Source organism: Cydia splendana, chromosome 1, assembly GCF_910591565.1.
Source record: "Cydia splendana chromosome 1, ilCydSple1.2, whole genome shotgun sequence".
Classification (NCBI taxonomy): domain Eukaryota; kingdom Metazoa; phylum Arthropoda; class Insecta; order Lepidoptera; family Tortricidae; genus Cydia; species Cydia splendana.
Genome location: NC_085960.1, coordinates 29,665,261 through 29,688,224, shown reverse-complemented (window position 1 = coordinate 29,688,224; position 22,964 = coordinate 29,665,261). Strand labels below are relative to the sequence as shown.

The following is a 22,964-nucleotide window of genomic DNA, read 5'->3' as shown; positions in this document are numbered from 1 at the left end:
TGTACATTTAATTGCTGCAAGATACAACCAGCAACAGCATGAAAATTACTAATCGTTAAACACATTAATCGAGCAATTAATCCGTCGTACAAGCCTAGGCCTCAATGGGCACCTACTGCCTTATTTTCGTTATTCGTCGCTTATATGCTATTAGTGTACAATTGTACATAGTTCGACCTCTACCTCTTCTTAATTTGGGACCAGATCCACCTGGACAAGTTTTTCTCCAGAATTTTTATTAAGTAATAACTCAAATGAATTATATAGTACGTTTTTATTGCAGTCTTATTTTTCACAAGACTTCTTTGTAATGAAGAAGTCTTAAACAATGCAAGGTTTTGAACGCAAAAACACTGGTAATTGCAATGAATAAGATAACTATGTACATAGCGAAATAATAATTTAATTAAAACCGTATTCTGTAGATACATCATCGTAGTAGTTTCCATTATAGTATGATGTCATTACTATAATTCACAAACGTGCAGAGCATAAGCATAATTAACTATGCTATAATTAGCGATCAGGGTCGCGTATATTATTTTATAAGAACTAGAGAGTAACCGTTTGTTTTAGAAGAAGGTGTATTATTTCTCAATCAAGTTTAAAAAGAGTAGGTACGATTGCCAAAAACCTAACTTTGAAAATGCTGGGTCTATTCACGTTTTGAATGTTTGGGCTTATAGTGGGATAAATAGTCGTTTTGTCTCAGGCGAAGCAGCTTGGCACGATTGTCAAGCTAATTCAAACGTTTGTCCCCTGTAAAGGGAGGGGGAAGGATAGCTTCAGCAGTCATTAACTTTAGGACCCAACGACCTTTCGTAACTCGTAATTAAGTATAAATAAATTGACCACAATATAGGTAAGTATTTAAGAAATCCACCGAAATGACGACAGAATTTGATTTTCTAAATCTACCCAACGTCATTATTTTCCCGGCGATGGCATTGATGGCGTGATGACTGGTGATAATATTAATACTGTGCCTAATAAACTATGGCCATACTCTGACATGTGAAGTTGAACAATGATATACAGCATCAACACTGTACGAATGTAGTTATAAAGGCTTTGAATGCAGGCACGCAGCCAGCGTGACCAGTGTGTCGTCATACATCGCTTGCCACTCCGCTCAATGCATTATGTATGGCTAAACCTCTTATATGGATGGCGAACCGGCGGCCCAAGACCAATATTACACACAGTTTTTTAACACCATATTTTACAAGTTTACGGATATAATAGTCACGTTATCGACGCGATAATGACAGGGAAAAACAGTTGCAAAACTTGCAAATAGTGACGTTTGCTCTTTGGCAAAGCATGTCGTTATCAGTATCACATTGATTAGTGCTAGGAAATGCTCCTGGGACTGAATTTCTATAGCGAGAACCGGGAATTCCCTGTTCTGGAACTGATTTTGTATAGAAAAGCAGTACTGGGAGCATATCCTATCGTTCACGAAAACTACAGCCGCTGGTAGCCTGGTAGCAAAGAATGGAATGCATTTGGTTTTCTTACAAATATGTAAAATCCCTCACCTTTCCCCGAAGTGACTTTATTTGGTATTTGGAAATTTTGGTAACATGTCCTACTATAGCCCTAATCTGAGGTTTAGGGAAACAATTTCCTGTTGTTACTTACACAATGGAATTTGAAACTATAGCAAAAATATTCAATTCTTTCTTCTATAAAACGTATATTTATAAGTTAACGTACTGCTTGTAACTATATTGTGCAGGCGGTAAGGAACCAAAAGATAATTGCACATAATTATAAGAAGGCTATAACTAGATCACTATAGACCGCATAACTCAATGCTCGTGGTCAGTAGGTAAGTAATAATAATGTCGTTACTTTAGCTTGTTTAAGAGAATTATTTGCCAACAAGTCAAGATCTTAAAAATAAATGTTAAAACTGAATTTTATGAAACATAAGTAAAATTTTCCCCTTAACAATGTAACCGTTTTAAAGTACATATATACTTTATGTTTACACGACACACCTGTAAATCTATATTTTTGGCTTCAAATCAACTTTTTTTTATTTTTTGGGCAGATTCGTTATAGCAAAGGCCTCATCTATTCTTTGGAACAGCGTGAGCGTCAAATAGGGCGCCGAAGTCTGTAAGTGTCCCAAAATGTACGGCGCCGTCTGGACGTCATATACTCGTTTATTGTACAAGCAATATGAATTAAATATTAAGCAAACCTCAGTGCCAAGATGCCAAGCAAAGCTCCGTGCCAGAGAAATAAGGTGAATATTTAAATTATAAATAAGAAACCAGATACGAGTAGGTATACCTTGACTTTCCAAGTAAATTTGTTTTTAACAAGTGTTAAGTGTTACACATAAAACATGAAAGAAATGACCGCTATCGTGTCAATTGACATGTCACCTTCGACATATCGATAATTAGATATCGAATTACGCCACTGTGTTTAAAGCCGAGCTTGAACTTTACACGAAATAAAAAGAATTAAAGTAGGTAAGTATTATTTAAATTTCTTATTTTGTCTCGAGTATGTACCTACACTACCTACATTCAATTGCCGAGAAAAGTTTTAACAAATTTCTAAGAAGTTTCCTTCCACACTATTTTGCTGTAGATTAGTTCATAATCAGTCCTGTACTTAATCATAAAAAAAATGTGTTGATTTTTTCCTAATTTATACCTAACTATTAGTAACATTAATTTAACAGATTTAAATTAGGTAATAAAACTAATGCACTTAGTAATTATGTAAAATCCTTGCACATATTACAATCAATGATATATGATATAGGTAGAGGGACCTACTTAATAAAAGTTATTGTACCTACGTGCAGCAGGCTTCGATATTTCGATATAATTGCGTGATGAATTGATTCAATTGATGATACACTATCAATTACCATAATAATTGTTATTTTTCTGACTGTATTATCGTTTAATGTTGTTAACTTTTCTTTATTTCTCACGCTATCTGTACTTTAGTGTAGTTTCGTGTTAAGATAATTTGAAATGCCATTTCAAATTTATTCATGTATTTATAGGTATTAATAATTGCAACCAGTTATTGTCGACTATAAGGAAACGAATAAAGGAAGTGTATTCATTCACGATTATGAAAACCAGTTAATACCTTTAATAGGACTGAGGTTTGCGGTAACGGGGAAAATTGCAATTTCGTTCGAAATTCAATTAAAGAAATGAGCACAGTGAGACAGATATATAAAGCGTTTCGTTCGCTACGGTCAGTGGGAAGACACTCCTCACTTCGGGCAAACTCGGCTCCGTTCGGCTCAGCATTGCTCGGAGCCATTATTAGGGTTGGCACCACTAGACTTCCTTTTGCGTGCACGATCACAGATAAGATAATGACTCGATTTTGACAACCCTAAATAGCCGAAAGGGATAGTGCCATACAACTAGAAAGGGATAGCATGATTCGTGCCCGAATCGCTGTCAAACTTCGGTTTTGTAGGAAGTGTCCTTTCTGTACGGTAGCCAACGATTGGCATCTTGGCTAGGTCCCCTGTTGTCTAAAATTTTCGTCACGATGTGGCATCGGTGCAAAGATTTCGATTAGACAGGCAGTCGGTAAAAAGAGCACGGAGAATTAACTCGAATATCTTTGTTCAGGTGTTACTGTTACTTAAATTTCGTAATTCTATGGCAATGTATGTTTATAAATAAAAAAGAAGAAGAGAAGAAGTCAGACAAATCCAAAGGGACATTGATATTTATACTTAATTAAGTATTGAACTTGTGGACCAATATAGTAATCAGTACAGTCAGCGTCGTATAGTAGGTAGCATCCAAAGTACTTATTCAAATAGTTCGGTACGCCATACATATTATTTAATTAGAATACTATATGACGCTGACTGTACTATAGTTGGGTGGTTTTACGGTAAAAAATAATGCGGGTAACCCCCATGTACGGCCGATATGAGGGAAAAACTTCACTACAAGCGAATGATAATAGGGTTTACCTACTTGTTGCTAATTTAATTTGCTAATATCGTCGTTGCGCTTTTCAAAGCTGATATGTGTTCGAATTTTGATTGACAAATAGTTACCTAGCAACAAAATACATAAGGTATTAATTCATTTGATTAAGATCTCGCACATATAAGATTTGGTAAGCGCAACGACGATATATAATAGGTAGGTCGAAAGCTGGCGCAGATTTTATATGAAAATGTTGACAATTCAGTACAGAACTGCCTCGTGCTACCTATAAGGAAAAATTTACAAATTCACCGCTTCGGACAAGACCAGGCCCCAATTTCACCACGGTGACAGGTGCGACAATTGTAAAATCACTGTTGCTGACGTCACAGGCATCCATGGGCTACGGTTACCACTTACCATAGGGCGGGCCGTATTCCTGTTTGCCACCATCATTGTATTATTTAAAAGAACTTTATTATATCGGAAAAAAACAGATATTTCTTTTGCGAAGTTTCTGACAATTGTCAAGATTTAGAAGAATTGTAGGTAATTCTTGACAGGTAATGAGGTGTATGTCGGAATTTCGTGACAATTGTAGTGTTTCTTGTGACAATTGTCATAAACTTAGCAAAAGAAATATCTGTTTATTTCCGATATAATAAAGTTTTTTTAAATAAAACAATGATGGTGGCAAACAGGAATACGGCCCGCCCGATGCTAAGCGGTAACCGTAGCCCATGGATGCCTGTGACGTCAGCAACAGTGATGTTTTACAATTGTCGCACCTGTCACCGTGGTGAAATTGGAGCCAGAACTTCCGACCTTTTGGAACACCTGTCCAATCGTTTTAACCAATCATGTCAATCAGTTAAGAGCGATTAGACCGGTCTTGTCACTCTTGCGGTGCATTTTTAAATTTTTCCTGTAATTTTCACAACACAACTCAACTAATAGTGACTAGAGCCTATGGTAGAGTTTCGTGATTAGTTTGGTATAGTACGAAGCCGCTTACCACGGTTCAAGGAGCGGCGCGGTCACGGGTGGTGCGTGCGCGCATAGGCAGCGACACCGTTCTCCAAAACGTACGCCACACAAAACATACACAATAACACATGTTACGTTTTTAAATGCCACGGGTATTTGGAGGGTACCGCTACCGAACATCACGGCTTAGTAAAATTTCATAATTTAATTGGTGTAAGTTCACACTTTTCTACAATCTAGAGTTATTTCAAGCCCTTATAAATCTTATAATTGACTACCGAGGTATTAGGAAAATGCGTAATGCTAATGGAGGCATGAAGTTATTAAGGAAACTTTTTACAATACAGAAGAATCAGAAAAAAACACACCACACGAATTTTTTAGGGTTCCGTACCCAAAAGGTAAAACGGGACCCTATTACTAAGACTTCGCTGTCCGTCCGTCCGTCCGTCCGTCCGTCTGTCCGTCCGTCCGTCCGTCCGTCCGTCTGTCTGTCACCAGGCTGTATCTCACGAACCGTGATAGCTAGACAGTTGAAATTTTCACAGATGATGTATTTCTGTTGCCGCTATAACAACAAATACTAAAAACAGAATAAAATAAAGATTTAAATGGGGCTCCCATACAACAAACGTGATTTTTGACCAAAGTTAAGCAACGTCGGGCGTGGTCAGTACTTGGATGGGTGACCGTTTTTTTTTTGCTTTTTTTTTCCGTTTTTTTTTTCATTATGGTACGGAACCCTTCGTGCGCGAGTCCGACTCGCACTTGCCCGGTTTTTTTTACTTGCTTCTGCTGGATACTTCGTCTGCATGGAATGATGATGATTAATAAAAACTACCGTTTGTCCTTTCCCTGGCCTTAAACTATCTCCACACCAAATTTCAGAGAAAGACAGTTGTTATAATATGTACTGGTAACAAAAGAATATTAAAAATACATCCTGTACCTACATTCTAAAAGCTGGCGCTAAAATCTGAACGTGTAGCGTGGGTTTTGTTAAAATGTTAACCGTAGACTCCGCTATCGTAAATATCTTCTCGCGCCGGCATATTCGGCCTTGGAATAGACGCAGATAACGATAAGCTAGGAAAATGGCTACAAGGCAACATTGCAACATACGAAGACCATATCTTAACTTAGAAAATCTTAGATTGATGAATTATGTCCCAACCAAATAGATTATTCTGCTGTACCTGTAAAATAGCAGATACAGTATAAACCTGCCTTTTGATGAGGTGGAGACGAGATGAGAATGATGAGATGGTTGTAATTCAGCGAAGCGGGGAAAAGATGTGGAGTACAACCTATGCTATTGGTTGATTTTCTTTATCTCCGCTCGTCTTCGCTTCAGTGAAAAGGCAGACTAAGCAGCAGAAGTAACAAAGCGAGCCAGTGGACCTAGCCGAGATAACAATCGTCGATGACAGAAAACGAAACGAAACGCTATCATTTCCATACATTATTTACGTTTACCTTAGCCTTTCGTTTCGTTTTCTGCAAACGATTGTCATCTTGGCTAGCCCCCAAAGTTTTTAAAATTATCTAAACAAATAGGTACACCTCTAATAAGTTGAACATGTAGGTACAGGTAAAATTTGACACCTCATACGTTTAACAACTGACTGAAGACAGATCTCGATATAATGTTAACCGTTTTCAATGCTCTATTAATAAAAATATTTTTTTATAAAAATGAGCTCTGACAGTTTGCGGGAACGTAACTTTTTATGGAGGTTAGCAATCTTTATTCTTTATCGTCTCTGTTTAACAAGCAACGTCAACGAAGCGCAACGGAGTGTGATTGATTGTTAATTTCGAAACGGACGTATCGTTAACACTATACGCAATAGGACCGATATATCACTTTATTGGAAAGTATACTATTGCTGATATTATTTAAGGCATAGATAGTATAATGAGTGTGTTTACGCGTTACGCGCGTATGATGTTTGACTTAGGGCACATTCACATTGAGAGTCACACAAACCTAGCCGCTAGCGAAGAAATTAGAGCGAGATTTACATACACTACTAGGGCCCGATTTTTGAATTTCGACCGCTCAATTTCGTGTATTTCGTTTCATAATATCTCCACTTCTAGACATTTAAATTCTAATAGAATTGAAAACGAGTGGTCAATACCACTCGATTCCCAATTTCTGTCGCTCGTGTTTTATGAATTAGCATTTCTCCGTTTTCCGCCGATTTTCGAGTGCCGAAATCAAGCGGTCGGAATTCAAAAATCGGCACCCTACTGTATTTTATTAGTACCTAAATGTACCTAAATTATTAATTTACAAAACCCCAGGAATCAATTGGAACTGGAATGGAAGGAACTGGGCTTCACCAACTTCTGGATCACTGGTCCCCAAGTTAAAAGTGTTAAAACCATCTTCATATAAAAATTTCTGGGGTGTTTCCTTACTTCAATCGCTTCACCATCACGCACAACTCGAGGATAATAATGGCATTCAGTGAAAACAATTTTCACCCTTTAAAATTGTTTTAATATGTTCAAAACGCGGTAAATGTTATAAGTGTGTAATGTGCCTTATCGACCAAGTTTGCACAACAATCAGAGCGAGTAGGCACGATCTGCAATACGTGGAATCGGTGATATTACCGAATGAATGAACTCCTGAACGGAACTGACGGTTTGCAGCCTGATTCCTCCACTTTCCACACATTTATAGTTCATAACTTGAACTAATTGCTAAGAAAATGGACTGTTCGCCAATTGTAGCGTTAAAAAAAAGTAATTACTGTGCAATAATTAAGGTTTTGGCAGGTTACGGCATAAAAATCATGTTTGAGCCGAAGGTTCGGTTTTAGCCGAAACTAGAGCAAAACCGAACCTTCGGTTTCAGATGAATCTAATAGTATTTTAACTGGATAAGGCATGATGGGATTGATGGGTGGGGGAAATGAGCGAGTGAGGGATAGTTTTATGTATCTTTCAGTAGGAGTAGCAGCGAAAGCGCTATTATTGTTTGTCCTTGTCACAGTCTCACATTTTTTTTTATTCCCCACCATAAATTAGTATGGGTTAAGGTGGGCAACAAATAAATTCGACCAATCATAGTGTCGCATTGCCTATGTTTTGTCCCTCACGGAGGCACGCGTATACCACTTCTATAGGATTCTACCTTTTATGTGCAGTGATGGTGGCATGGTCCATGACATTAAGTTCATCTTGGAGCAATACCTACCAAATTTCATGACAAATTGAAAATGAAACAGGTGTACCTAATCATTGTACCCATAATAGTAGTTGTTTTAAAAGTATGTGTTTAACTTCACCGATATGTAATCAGTTAACTATTTGCCTAGTTCACGCCCTGCAGATTAGATATGTGTTGTAAAATCGCATATAAACCGTTATATGACACGTTTTCTTTCTAATTCTACTACCTACCTAATTCCATTTCCCTTCAAAAGTAAGCCCTCTTTTCTGTAAAATAAAGGTAACATTTGAACGCAGTGCTAAAAGACAGAAAATGTTAGATAAGTAGGTACTTCATTTTTAGAATAATTGCAGTGTTAATGTTATCTTTATTGATATTCAATAATAAGGTAGCAAAATGTGTCAAAGAACGTATACCTATACGAATATTATTTATAATATGTATCATGATAACTGCCGTATAAACCGGTTTTTATATATGTAGATTCTTGTCAAAAGAAGTTTGTTGTCCGCTACCTTTTATATTACATGTTTATCAACAAAAATCGGTAGTTAAGAAAACATTGCAAAAAAAATCATTTAATTATACCTCTACATACTCGTACTAATTAATAAAAGTATCCTGATCGTTATTAGACCTTACACCTTTGCAATAACAGTGAACATCAACACTCAATTAAAACCTAAACGTAATGTATTACTATTGGGGTCCCTTTGTTTCCCATAAAGTTTTAAGTCATAATTTAGTGTTTGTCATATTATCGTTAGTCATAAAACTGAAACCGTTAAGTTTTCAGGATTTTCGTAAGGTTATTCTATAGATAGGTTAGGTTAGGTTAGGTTTGTTTTATGGCAATCCTGAAAAGTTACGCGTTTCTGAGAAAAACCAATTATGACTAACGAAAATTCGGACAAACAATACATTATGACTTAAAAGTCTTAAAACTATTTGGGAAACAATAGAGACCCATTACTATTACTTACTCGAATACAGAATACCTACGCTTTTTGACGTAAGGCGACAATATCTCCAGTACGGTTACCATCAGTTTCTCACTGACATAAACGCCGTCGAGAACGTAATTTACTTTCTATACATCCCGTTTGCACTAATATGCGAGTGCGAGCGAGATGTATAGACAGTAAATTACGTTCTCGACGGCGTTTATGTCAGTGATAAACTGATGGTAACCGTACGGTTCATCATAACACTACGTTAACAACTAGTGACGAAATCTCAAGTAACCTCGTATTTATGCGAGTCAGTATTTGTATTAATACCTACACAATACCCTTAAACGAACACCATCAGGGGCTTGAACTCGGTTAAACTCGAGTCTAGTTCAATATTTGTCTTTAGTTCATTTTAGTCAAGAAGCCTTCTAACTTTAGAACCGTCTTCGAAACTAACTAAGACAACTAAAGTACTAAATTCTTCATATGATAGTACCTACACCTATGTGTAACCTATGTTTAGACTTTCCATTTCTATGTACTAAATTTAAACCGTTTAAGCTTCTTTCATTCTTTAGAAGAAGTGTTTGGTTAAGTAATTTTATTGATACATGCAAATTTCATAATACAAGTTTTATCTTAGATATGTCTACCTAGCTGATTATGAAATAAAGATTAAGTATGTTTAACATGCAGATAACATGAGAACAATGACGACATATAACTGCAACTTGAGGAACAAATCAAATCATTTAAATTAAGTAGTCATGTAGTCATAGTCACACTACTTTGTATATTTTATAAATTATAAACTGCCACGTGAGGGCTTGGTCACTTTTTTTTAGTACATCACATCTATTTCAGTTTATGACACGAGGCATGAGCACAGAATAAATAATAGTATGTACTAGGTACAGAAGACTCACTCTCGATCGTTACGATCAGCACAGATATGGCCGCTAGGTGGCGACAGCGCCACGCGCGGCTTATGGCTTTCCCCAAAATTGGGGCGGAACGGATGTACTTTTAGCTACCTGTAGCAAAGCGACGAAATCGCGGAGTGAGCCACGCCTGGCATGAGGCATTATACCTATCAAATGAATGTTTCGATTTAGCATTCCTACCATATTTATCAATTCACTAATCGCATAAGTCAATATTAGATGATTGTTTGTTTAATGATCTGATCGTCATCAAATCATCATCACATCCCACGTAGATATTTAGACTTATTAGAGCAATGACTTTAATATGAACGATAAATACATAGATGGGTATAGAAATCTGTTCTAAATTGCAGTAATAGTACATTGTAGGAGAGGACGGAAAACCGCTAAAAGATGGACGAGTCGTTTGAGATATCTCTCTAATATTACGTCTAATAATACCTCTAATAATACGAGTCCATCTTTAGCGTTTCCGGCCGAGGCATTACATAGTGCTTTTCACGACTACTGCGAGGAAATAAGAAAACATTTGCATAACTATAAGTGCTATCCCGCGATTTCTCTGGTAGCAAATTACTAGCCACTGCCTGTGCTGTCTCTTGAATTTCGGTAGGCGTCAGCGTAAGAATATCATTTTCTCCACTAACACATTTTTATATCGAGCGTAGATACGTGTTTCTTGTATTTTTTAATCAAACACAATTTACACTATCCAATTCAGTTCGAACACAGACTTGATGACTTCCAGCCTCCCGAACAAGCCGGTTTCCGAAAAGGCTATAGTACCATAGACCACATCCATACGCTGCGGCAAGTTATACAGAAGACCGAAGAGTATAACTTGCCATTATGCTTAGCGTTTGTGGACTATGAGAAAGCCTTCGATTCGGTGGAAACATGGGCGGTGCTTGAGTCTCTTCAGCGATGCCATATTGACTATCGGTACATCGAAGTGTTGAAGTGTTTGTATAGTAACGCCACCATGTCGGTCCGAGTACAGGAGCAGAGCACGAGGGCGATTCCATTGCGAAGAGGCGTAAGGCAGGGAGACGTTATCTCTCCGAAACTGTTTACTGCCGTAATGGAAGACGCCTTCAAGCTCCTGGAATGGGAAGGACTTGGCATCAACATCAACGGCGAATACATCACTCACCTTCGGTTTGCCGACGATATCGTAGTCATGGCAAAGTCGATGGAGGAACTCAGCATGATGCTCGATGACCTCAACCGAGTTTCACAACGGGTGGGCTTGAAAATGAACATGGACAAGACGAAACTTATGTCAAATGCCAATGTTGTGCCCATCCCAGTCTCTGTTGGGAACTCGGTACTCGAAGTTGTTGACTCGTACATCTACCTAGGACAAGTAGTCCAATTAGGTAGGTCCAACTTCGAGAAAGAGGTCAACCGCCGAATCCAACTCGGTTGGGCAGCGTTCGGGAAACTACGTAATGTCTTTTCGTCCGACATACCTCAGTGCCTCAAGACGAGAGTCTTTAATCAGTGTGTGTTACCAGTGATGACTTACGGCTCCGAAACGTGGTCTTTCACTATCGGCCTCATCTCAAAACTCAAAGTCGCTCAACGAGCTATGGAGAGGGCTATGCTCGGAGTTTCTCTACGTGATCGAATCAGAAATGAGGAGATCCGTAGACGAACTAAAGTCACCGACATAGCCCACCGGATTAGCAAGCTGAAGTGGCAATGGGCAGGCCACATTGCACGCAGAGAAGATGGCCGATGGGGTCGAAAAGTGCTCGAGTGGAGACCACGGACTAGCAAGCGCAGCGTAGGACGTCCACCCACAAGATGGACAGACGATCTTGTTAAGGTCGCCGGAAGACGCTGGATGCGGGTCGCTTCCAACCGGCACGTATGGAGGTCCCAGGGGGAGGCCTATGTTCAGCAGTGGACGTCTTATGGCTGAGATGATGATGATGAATTCAGTAAGTATTTTCAGATCCCGCCTTTTTTACTTTTTTTATCACTTTTAAGAGGCGTTTTTCTGTTATTTGCTTCAAACCGACTCTAAACTTACAAGCGTTTTTGTTAAAAAAAACTACAAACAGCTTCAAAAGTAAAAAACGCCTATACGTGAACTGAATGGATAATTGTTAAAAAAAATGAACTAAATGGTTTTGACATTTCTTTGTTTTTAAACAAGAAATTGGTCCTATAAATAACCTAATTTTATTTTTGAAGGAAAAAGTTGCGCCAAAAAAGACCTTTTATTGATTTTTATGTTTTAAATGATACTCATTGCTGTAGCGAACCGTCATCAATGACAGATGATGATAACAATGAAACATTGTAGTAGTGGTGGTCCAGGTGCTACAGCTATTGCCTACTTTCCAGCTTGGTTTTAGACCATCTATTGCCACATTTCCGAACAGTGGCGTGAAAAAAATATATAACGTGTTGAATCTTTGAGTCTTTGTTTTTATTTTTGTTCGTTAAAGTCGTATATTTGTTTCACTAACAACAACAAACACTACGCAGTCTATATGGTAATTCGCCAGTAACTGGCCACTTTTAGTAACTGGCCGCCCTAAACTAAAAATGAATTCCATTCACCTATAAACATAATTCATTTTAGTATAAGGTTTCAATAAATGGCCAGCTTTCAATAACTGGCCACCTTATACTAAAATGAATTATATTTATAGGTGAATATAATTCATTTTTAGTTTAGGGCGGCCAGTTACTGGTGAATTACCCTACTACATACATATTTATATTTATGCACAAAAGTTCTGATCAAATATTAAATTTATTAATATGAAGTAGAGGAAGTACGTTCATTCATGTTTTTAAAGCTTACAAATAAATAAAATAAATACTTACGCGAATGTTTCCGACAAGGCTTAAGATTATCATAAATGAATTGCGATGGAATTTAATTATTATACAATTAATACTGTAAACTGCCCAAAGGTGGCTCTTATATCTTTGTAATAAAGTTTACGGATTGTCAGCTAGGTAACCGAGTACAAGATGGCGACGAGTGGAGAGGCCGAGTCTGTTTTAACAATTTGATATGATTTTCACCTCATTTTGATACAACAAGTATCGCTATGATATTCGCTAGCGCCTGCGAAAGCTAACTTAGAATGCATCTGCCTCTACTGACATTGGTGCAAGCGAGATGCAATGCGTTGAAATTGACGCAGTCGCTAGCGTTTAAGACCCGTAAAACTCATAATGAGATGGTGAGGGTACGGAGGGTACTGAAGTCAGCCGCAGTCGCATTAGCCACTAGCGCTTACTGCATTACTTTAAGCATCTCGCTCGCACTTATTGGTGTCCGCAAGATGCCTGATGACACGACTCAAGCTCGTATCAAGACCAAGCACCTTATCAAATTGTAAAAACAGAATAGACCCCTGAGTCTCAGGCGCCATATATTTTTTGCGATGCGTATTTGACCTTTTACTTACCGATCACGATTATCACGTCTCGTTTTCCGGTTCTTGGAATAATTAAATTTTGCAAATGCAAATGGAGCGGAATTTTATTCATGTATGACCTTTTTGCCAATAACATTGGTGTTAAAATTAAGAAGGTATTGATAGCGAGTATTTTAAATTTGTTTTCTACCTGTATCGAATGATGTAAGGAAACTAAACTTATCGCTAAGGATCGTCTTTCAGAGGAAGATATCGAAATATTTAAACCGCATTTTTTATTCAGTTTTAGTAGGCGTAGACGTAGGACGCAGTTTTTTTTATTCACCTAGCGACCCGCCCCGGCTTCGCACGGGTTACACAAAACCTTAATAAATTATGTACCTAAACCTTCCTCAAGAATCACTCTATTAATAGGTGAAACAAGCATGAAAATCCGTTCAGTATTTTATTTTTGAGTTAAATCTCGAACATACATACACACAAATAGACAGACGCGGCGGGGTACTTTGTTTTATAAGGTGTGGTGATTATGATTAGCAATTAAACGAATAATCACCAGGCCAAATATAATATAATGAATATACAATGAAATTTATGAAAGGTTTGTGATACTATAGCTGATTACAGGTTTCAATATGTATAAATAACGTAGGTTACCTATACTTATGCTTTTAAGGGACAATAAAATTACTCTGACTACCCCTTGGCATTCCGATTTTTATTATAATACGGGAATGAAGTATCTATCTGCCAAAGTTGTATATACCTAATCTGTGTCTTGACGATGAAAAGTCGTGGTCAATCCATTAGCATGGCAGCAGCAGACCGAATAAAATCAATACGTGTACACGTACAAAATCTAGGCCGCACAGAGCAAAAGCCCAGACAAAGTGAATTACAATTGGAAACGGTTTATCAAAGACGTTGAGGATTTGGGGCTAACCGTAAAGTTACTTAATCCACCAGATTTACCATCTTAAAACACAATTATAACAAATTTTGTCTCATCAATGAAATACAGTGACATTTTCCTTAGATTACTCGGATTTGGACAGGTTTCCTAGCAATATTTTCCTCTACATGCAACTGGTAAAATCAATTTGACTCAAATTACATTTCATTCCGAAAACCTTAGGGGGATTGGAAAATATACAATTTGGATTGGAACCCACAACCTCCTTTATTTTTCTGCTTTGCTTGCATTTAAATGTCTAACATAGGACTTTCATTTATTTTCATTTTCATTAAATATATAATCACACCAAATTAAAGTCTCAGTTAAATTCATCGTCTGCGCAGACCCTAACTGCTGAATACCTTCAACTCCTTTATGCGCTGAACGAACGTGAGTGCTCACACAATCTCATTCGTGATCATTCGATTCATTCGTTCAATGCTTTCAGTTCAGGTTCCTTTGAACCACCGACCTAGTTCTATTTGCCTAATCGCCAGAGCGATTAACTAAATTAGGGTTAGATTTGGTTGATAGATTTCGATTGCTGGGCACTAAGTAGTTCGAAACAAACGGCCTAATGGCACAATCTTGAGCAAATAGGCAACTGTGCCTAAATTTTCCTACATCGCACGCACCTGAACGAACATAAACTGAATGAAAGAGGATCACTAAGCATTCCGTTATTTAATTTGTCGCAGTTTATTTTTTTAACGAAACGTGGTGTTCCTTTTGTATTTTTCAACCGACGAAAAAAAAAAACGGAGGAGGTTCTCAAGTCGACGCGTATATTTTTTTTTTTTTTTTTTTATGTATGACCACGCATAACTTTTTACAGAGGTGTTCGATTTTGATAATTATTTTTTTATTGGAAAGGGTATACCCCGAAGTTGGTCCCATATAAATTTGGAAAAAAAAATCCAACGTTAAGGGTAGGAAAATAGGGGATGATTGATTTTTTCACTCACCGATTGTAACGTATGACCACGCATAACCTTTTACAGAGTAGTCGTAATAATAATAAAAATTTGGAAAAAAATCCTACCCTAAGGGTGGGAAAATAGGGGTAATTAGGGCGAGCGAAGCGAGCCCTATCACTAATCGACGAACTATGCATTCTTGTGGTACACTTTACGGAAAAACTACTGCACTGTTAGGTTTGAAATTTAACATAGTAATTTAAATTCATGCCTAGATGTGTTATCAAACATAAAAATATCATTTTATAAACCTAAAAAAATAAAATAAAGTAATAACACTTTGTATTACTACTAGCGACATCTGTTGGCAAAATGATGAATTAACATTCGTGCTAATGTTAATTATTTCTTTCTCTAACAGATGGCGTTAGTAATAAATAAATAAATAAATATTGGACATTCTTATACAAATTGACTACTTAAGAAGGTTTGTGTTGTGGGTATTCAGACAATACGATACCAAAGACATATCTAACTTCGTATAAGACGAATAAAGTCTAAGGAAAAAACGTGCCTCGGAACTGAAGCAAAAGTCATTCTCGAATAGATGGCGCACACACCTTTAGCCTATCCTCGGCTAGATGGCGTGACGACACCGTTTCATATTTAACAATTTTAACACATAGATATTAGTTGAATGAACATGGATCAAAATGATATAAAAATAATAAAATCATTTATCCATATATATACATTTTTTGATAACTTTATACGTTTTCATTTTGAGTTTTAGTCGTGTGTCGATAGATGGCAGTAAATTTACTGTGACTACAAAATTTACAATGACAGGACCCCTCTATACTATCTATTCTTTTTGACGATACCTATGTGGTGTTTTCAAGTTCAATAATGTCGATGGCGCTTACGCCATTAACAACGATGAATACCAAAGTGGGTACAATTTTGGATACAACCCACCTCGCTTCACTTGGTTTGATTCCCATTTTAGCACTTAAGTTTTTGTGAATACCTACTAGAACAATCAATCTTGCTGTATATTTACTGCGGAGGTCAATTTACTCGTATGTTTTGTGACGCTGACGATGTGATGATCAGTCATGTTGTGTTAGCAAACTTAAATCGGGTATTTTCAGTTCGAGATACAGTTTTGGCGCCATTCATTTATTACGTAAGACGATTTTGGGGTGGAGGGGGGTCGAACATATCTTATTTTTTCTTACAAGGGGTGGGAGGGGGTTTTCATAGTTCTTAAGTAAGATCACAAAGATGCGATATTTTTTTTAATTTCTATGAAATTATGACGTTTAAAATAATACTTCCACACTCTATGCTATCAAACACGGTGCAGAGTTCGCTTAAACGAGCTCAAGTACCTTTGTACAGGTCCAAATAAACATTCATAAAAATATATTTTTGAAAATAAATTATATTGGTGGCTGGACGGGGTCAGCCTATTCTTATTATTTCTTACATAGGGGTTGGAGGGGGTCAAAAGCTGGCAAAAATTGTCTTACGTAATTAATGAATGGCGCCTTTAGTGTTACTATTGCTTGGAACTGCTAAAATTATAAATAAAGATAAGCATAATTAATACAAACTTCAGTGACTTAGGGCCGATACAGACGGACTACAACCCGACTGCAACTTGTATGGGAACTGCACGCCAATCGAAACGTCGGCGTGCAGTTCAGCAAAATGACCCAGTACCCTGGCAGTACCTAGTGGAACTCAGGTTTGGTGTAACAAAGGCACATTATGGTTTGGTCATCCGACTCATCTTGATGAGCACTTAGGAGAGTTGTACCCAAGATAGAGCCGATGCCGAACCCTGGCAGTACCTAGTGGAGCTCGGGTTTGATGCAACATACATAGACACACGCTGTTTTGGATATCCGACTCGTCATGATGATCACTGGGTAGATCAGTACTTTCAGTACCCAAGATAGCTGATGCTGAACCCTGACAGTGCCTAATGGAGCTCGGGTTTTATACAACATAGGCACACGCTGTTTTGGTCATGCAACTCGTCTTGATGAGAACTTAGGAAAGTAGTACCCAATATAGAGCTGATGCTGAACCCTGGCTGAACCTAGTGGAACTCGATCAGGTTTGATGCAACATAGACACACGCTATTTTGGACATCCGACTCGTCATGATGAGCACTTGGGAGAACAGTACCCAAGATAGAACTCATGCTGAACCCTGGCAGTACCTAGTGGAACTCAGGTTTGTTGCAACATAGGCACACGCTGTTTTGGCCATCCGACTCGTCTTGATGAGCACTTAGGAGATTAGTACCCAAGATAGAGCTGATGATAAACCCTGGCTGTACCTAGTGGAACTCAGGTTTGGTGCAACATAGGCACACGCTGTTTTGGTCATCTGACACGTCTTAATGAGAACTTGGAAGAGCAGTACCCAAGATAGAGCTGATGCTGGACCCTGGCTGTACCTAGTGGAACTGTGTGTGTTAGTTTATGTGCGGAGCAGCGTGATTACCGCCAGTAGGTGTCCAGACGGGATGTAGGAAAGCCAGTTGGGTTCCTTACAAAAAGTACTGGGCGACCGTGTAGGATGTAAAGCCCCCTCCAGACTATGCGCGTGAATCGCGGGCGAAGCCGCGAACGCGAGTGTGGAGTCTAGTTCGCTGATATGCGAAATCGACTCCAGACTCGCGTTCGCGGCTTCGCGCCACGATTCGCGCACGAGTGTGGAGCGGGCTTAATGCACTTATGAAATTGTATATTACGTGTGGATGATATTGGCAATTTGATTTTGTCGTCTGGACACGTTTTTAAAGGACAAAGTAAAAGCTGTAACAGACAGGCGTACCTACCGGACAGCAACCGGTTCGGTACGTTAAGGTAGAAAACCTCCGCGAGCCCTTACAAAGATCTGCTTTTTGCTAGTTTATTTATATTACAGAACATAATAGTTAAAGTAGGATTATTAATATAACAGTTAATAGCTAAAGCAAGGTAGGTAGCTATTTTATAAAAGTAATCAAAAATTAAGCATGTAATAATTTGTATAAATTATAGCCACAGAAAATTATAAAATAAAAACTTTTTAACAAAAAAAATAACCGCCGAAAAAAAACTAAAAGGAAATAAAAAACCGGCACTAACACGAAACGAGTCGACCAAACAATAGCACACTGAAAAGAAAAAAATAATTATTTTGTCTTCAATAACGCAAGTGAATACCTAATTATGAACTATGTATATACATACTTCTGAAATCAATCACACAAATCTGCGTATTTATATATTTACAATCTGTTATTTTTGGAGTCGGTGCCAGCCTCAAACAAACTTGAGCACCTTAGTGAAGCACCTGCACCGACTCCAAAAATAACAGATTGTAAATATATAAATACGCAGATTTGTGTGATTGATTTCAGAAGTATGTATATACATAGTTCATAGGTATTCACTTGCGTTATTGAAGACAAAATAATTATTTTTTTCTTTTCAGTGTGCTATTGTTTGGTCGACTCGTTTCGTGTTAGTGCCGGTTTTTTATTTCCTTTTAGTTTTTTTTCGGCGGTTAGTTTTTTTGTTAAAAAGTTTTATTAATTTTTAGTTCAGAAACTAAATAAAATATGTAGTTAAGTATCTACATATGTCGGCTATTATGCCTTGATAGTGGAAACATTGTTACGATGGGGCCACAGGATATTGATAAGTATTTATTGTTAACAAGGTTTTTTTCAAATAAATATTATTCTTATTCTTATGACATATAAGTACTGAGACCGCGACGGTGCTCATGTGCCCAAGGAGGGTAGGTACTATTTCATATTTGTGCAACGATTTTTTGTTTATTAATCGTACAAATAATATTGATTATAGTAGTATACCCTATAATGGACACGGAACCAGTAATGGGACAAAAAAACACAATTCCTCTAAAATAAGTATATAAAAGTAGTTTATAAACACTGGATATATTTTTATCGTAAATAAGAGTCCTAGAGCTGATTATGTTTGAATTTTTATTAAATTCGGTTATTTTTTAAGAAATGTGCGTCAACCCAAAAGTTGTCGTGCCACTGAAAAAAAATATCACTAAAAATTCTTAACAACTTCGCTAAGAGAGGTGAGTTAATTTATTAAATTTTAATTAATTAATACTTGATGAAAACTAGAATGTGTTTTGTTAATTGCATTTACCATGAGATTAGGTATACAACACACTATGTTGTGACTCCACAGATGTAAAAAAATAGTGGTATTTGGCCCAATCCCATTATAGGAGCTGTAAAACTGCATACCTCCTATGATGGGACAATTGACATAATGATGCTTGCCATGCCATAATTTCATGTTTTAAACAATACAGAAGTAAAATGTAGTTACGAAATATGTCAACCAGGAGGTATTCTCGGACTTAGGATAAATTAATATCGTTTTTCCAAACTTTTATTTAACTTGCCTTGTTAGTTAGTGTGGGTCAAATCTTGGTAGCTGAATTTGACCCACTTTTCGATTTCCGATTCAGTTAAAATTTAGTATAAGTACGTAATTACGTATGCAAATCGGATGATAATGCAACATTATGATAACATGGACTTGATCTGATGATGGAGATAGGAGGTGGCCATGGGAACTTTATCGCAATAAACCCTAACTAATTGTGTTTGGGTATATTAGAATTATCTCGATGAATCTAATACAATAATAATTGGCTGTGGAAAGAAAAATACATTCAGCGATAAAAGCTTATACCAAAAATTGATTTTTTTGCTATAACTTATTCCCCATTTCAATATTTTATACTGATAGAGCAATGTCCATTATAGGGGGCCCATTACTGGATCCACGTCCATTACCGGGGGCCCATTACTGGAGCTTTGGTGTCCATAACTGGAGAAAAAAAGCATAGTTTTAATTTGTTAATTATGTGGAAACTCATTGCAGTATCTTTGATACAACACGCCTAAAACATGAAAGGCGGATAGGACTTTCATCTTTTAACACGCTAAGCGGAAGACCATTTACATGTACAAGGGAAATATCATAAATACTCCAAATTTCCTCTTAAATGTCCCATGACTGGTGCTGTTACTATACAAGCATTTACTCAGATAACCCAAATAAAAAGTAAATCTCATAAACTTTCGCTTATACACAGACGGACAGTACTTACATGACGAGTCAATATTTATTACCTTAGAGTTTACCTAATCACTCCCACAAATAGAAAACCACGTCTTTAACCATCAGGTGTTAAGTACATATACAATATTACGTGACTCGGCTTACTGGTAATACCTACCAATACCTACTTAGAAATTTGGACACGATAATATAGTTACATAATATATATTATCATATTAATCATATATTACACTCCCGTTTGAAAATATCGATAGGGGCAAACACGCCTATTCGAATTTCGAGATAATCACAAGATCTTAAGACGATTTAGAGATCAACTAGATCTACATTAGATATCGACTAGAGTGACTTGGATATCTAAGTCATAACTTGTCGAAATCGTTCATGAGGACCTCCAGAATCGCGGAAACGTCAAATTTGACATATCTATCTTACAAATATCTTTAAATTATCCGTATCGTAACTTGTTGAAGTCTAGTAGAAGTCTAATTCATTTTCCGAATCGAGCCGAAAGGGCCAAAAGTATTTATACGCGATCTAATTGCCCATATATTAAGGTAGTGTAATACATATTTTTAGCACGTTGTCCGTATTGATATTTTCAGACATGACTGTACATGTTATTCTGGTACAAACGGCAATACTATTTTAACTTCAGAACGAGTAACGATTGTTTTTTTTTTCGCAAAGTATGTAGGTATATCGAAAGTGCTTATCATACCATAAGTACAAATCACAACAACATTTTAAACTACTATTAAAGATAGTCGTATCAATTTTCATAATAACGACTAAATATTTCAAATAATTTAACTGATTTCGTCTGCAATTGTAGATAAATTTTAATGAATCGATCTTATTTCTCTGTAAGTAATTAACTAAAGCTACAAACAACTAGGGGCAGTTCTATAAACGCCTTTCATTAGTGTCTGACCGGAGTTTCGGTTTAGGCAGGTTTCGGCCGAAACCAGGGCAAAACCGAACTTTCGGTTTTAGTTTCGATTTTGGCAAAAAGTCGGTCGGATTAATCACTTGCTAAGCTACTTCTGCTGCTGACTGTACAGAAGTCGAATAGCGGTTGTTATGTTACAAAGAAGGTGCAAGAGAACCAGTATCCTTTCTTCTGATAACCTACCTGCTTCGTAAAAATATGTATTATTAAATATCGTAATTAACTTACAACATCTAATAGGTTTAGTTGGTCTTATTATCAGATTCACGTGCTACCATAATAAAAACCAACTAGATTGCAACATAACGTAAGAACTGTATGTTTTTCCTTAATCTTTGTAAACCTGTGACTACATAAAAATGTGTAGCAATTAGTAAAATGATTGTTATTGTAATTCCAAGGCTCACACGTAATATGCGCGTTAGTTACATGAATTTTGCCACCTGTGTTAACTTTAATTTATCACTAACTTAGTCAACAAAGTTTTATTATCACATGTTAAAAGTTAGTAAACTTTATCTTGACTTTAGTATCCGTATAAAATCTGCCGTTTTTTAAATCGATTCAAAATGTGTCACCCAGAAATACCAATCGATTGACACTTCAGGGATCAAAATCGATTTAGAACTTTTGAGGCTACGCTACGATGGAAAACACGTAGGTAAATGATAAGGATTGAGCATTCTTAAAGGGGCCCACAGATTACCAGTTCGCCGGACGATATCAGCCTGTCAGTTAAACGCAAAAGGTGACAGTTCCGAATAACTGACAATGACTAAAGCCTTTGCCGAATTCGGCTAAAAAGACAATGGCGACCTTTTGTGTCACGATTTAAATAAAACTGAACGCAGGTGAATTATTTTAGGCACATGGATGTATTAATAAGCAATCATTACATATCAAGATGTAGATCGTAGTAGCAGTAGGTACTGGACTATATTCATGCGATTTTACGGTATCGGAATTGTTATTCTGAGAAAGACGACTAAATATTCTTCGCAGGCAAACGGAGAAAGTTCTAAGTGCATTGCATTGGGCTTTCTCGGGACTTAGCGCGTTGCATTTTAAGACCACACCTGCATTTTATGAACACACCAACAACACACAAAATATTTCTATTTAAAATGTTTTTTTTTTTTCATTCTTAAATCATCTTTGACATGCCTACGAGACATTCAATAACAGTATTCAGTAATTCAAGAACACGAGCATAGATCATTCAATTTTACCCTAGTCATCTCTCGTGTCCAATGATGCCTATGAAAGTTCGTTTTTATAAGGATTTGCTGTTAGGTAAAATGTTTGTAGACATTTTTAGGAAGTTTAGCAATATAACGATTAAGTAATAAAAATAGGATAAAAATATATTTCTTTATTTATTTTTTAAATTAAGCCCATCCAAAAGAGACTTGAAGCAACTGCCATAGGGGTCATGATATGATTCGACGAAACGAGTATAGGTAATTACCGATCGGAGCCGCGACGAAAAATGAAAAATAATAATGAGAGTTACACCACGTATTACAGTCATAACTATCATCCAGTATCCAGTAGAGAACTATCAATGTATACAAGC

General features: G+C 37.0%; 1 protein-coding gene across 1 annotated transcript in view; it reads right to left on the bottom strand.

Annotated features, from left to right (window-relative positions):
- LOC134792984 (microtubule-associated protein futsch) overlaps positions 1 to 22,964 on the bottom strand; it is a 150,898-nt gene that overhangs the window by 114,971 nt on the left and 12,963 nt on the right. The gene's annotated exons all lie outside the window — the stretch shown is intronic.